This window comes from Cucurbita moschata, unplaced genomic scaffold, assembly GCF_002738365.1.
Source record: "Cucurbita moschata cultivar Rifu unplaced genomic scaffold, Cmos_1.0 Cmo_Scf00076, whole genome shotgun sequence".
Taxonomy (NCBI): domain Eukaryota; kingdom Viridiplantae; phylum Streptophyta; class Magnoliopsida; order Cucurbitales; family Cucurbitaceae; genus Cucurbita; species Cucurbita moschata.
Window position 1 is genome coordinate 43117 of NW_019268592.1, and position 1680 is coordinate 44796.

At 33.3% G+C, this 1680-nt stretch overlaps 1 pseudogene; it reads right to left on the reverse strand.

Annotated features, from left to right (window-relative positions):
• The window catches only part of LOC111438503, a 4692-nt pseudogene that overhangs the window by 2317 nt on the left and 695 nt on the right, over positions 1 to 1680 (reverse strand).

Here is a 1680-nt window from a genome sequence, read left to right on the forward strand (position 1 = left end):
TGGGCACAATTTATGCGTTTATGGCAATCATTCTTTTTCCAAGCTGCCTTTCCTTGGCCATCAAAAACTCCTTCACCTGATAATGTCAATCTATCAATATGTTCAAAAGTAATCCAATTATCTCCCTAAAGACTTTTTGGTGCCTGCAATGTTCCTCCAAGTTGAAAGTCAATTGGGCTATTACAAGGTCCTTTAAGTATCCCATCCTTTACTTTAAATATCCCTCCCGGAATAACAATCGCACTAGAACGATTGGACGTGCATGCATCCTTCCATGCATTTGCTAAAGCCTACATGTCACAAGTAACAAAAATTAGCAAACAATTGATCAACTCAACTAGTGATAATATTGCTGTTCATACTGTATATTTACCTTCGTGATGTCAGTACCAGGCACTATGTTACCATATCTTTTCAAAGGAAAAACAACATCGGCACTAGATTGAGCATCGACGGTAAAATCTAACAATAATAGCATCAAAATTGTAGAAATCAAGAAACTTGATTGGATCGTACTCATAATGCCCTTGCTTTCTTTTCTTTTTTTATGTATATTGCTTGAAAACTAGCGAGAGACAATGATATTTCGTTTTAGATTTGGAACCTTTATGTATTTAATAATGCCAATTGAAGAATAGAAATCAAGTTAGATGGAACTAACTGAAGTTATGGTTCCATCTCCCTCTCTTAATCCAAACGTAATTGATAACTAAATGTTATTTATTGTTTCGCTAAGTTGTTCATCAATGGTTGTGTTGCAATATCTCTCTCACTCGCCTATGAACAGTTGAATCTCAAATAAACTAGGCATTGGTCATACCCAACGAAGTACTTTTTCTGGAAGGAAACAAGCTTTACGGCCACGAACTAATGGTAGCCTTGTACAAATGGTAGCCTTGAGATATATACATATATGTATATATATATGTATGTATATGTGTGTATATATATATATTATGGATTAATTTATTTGAGATAATTAAAATTAATGGTGGAATTGGAAGTTTGTATTTCTCTGATTTTCCCCCAAGAAACCTGTATTTACCATAATTTCTAAGTCTCTGTTTATCCCCAAGGGATGTGGATGTTTTGTTGAAACTCATCCAAGCCCGACAAAAATTACTATTTTAGCCCTCATGAGTTACCCACAACTACTATTCTTTTGTCTACCTTAATTCATTTTTAAATGACCCTAACATAAACCATAGTCAAAAGAAAATGAAAAAATATATATATTTATTGTCGTGTAAAACTTAAAATCCAAATTAGATACTTGATGGCCTATAGATTCGAAGCACGAACTTGTTGGTTGGTGGTGTCCATTCATTCAATTAACATTGGTACAGGGCACGGCAAAGTAGTCTCCCACACACTCTAGTCAAGATTGTTAAGCATAGATACCTAGCTCAGCCATTAGAGTTAAAGTCCATTCATGTTTAAAAGGTATTACTCAAATTTAAGAGTATTTTTAAAATATTTTAAAAGTTGAAAGATATTTTTGAAAATGTTTAATGTATTTTCGAACGTGGGACTTTCATCCAATAGTTGTCATTGTGCAGGCCATGGGAATGAAGTCAAGATAGTTGCATTTTCTATTTAATTGTAGTCTTTTGTTAAATCAAAGCATTTTCATTACTTTAAAATTATTGTTGTTGTTTCGTTTTTGCTATTCCATTGATG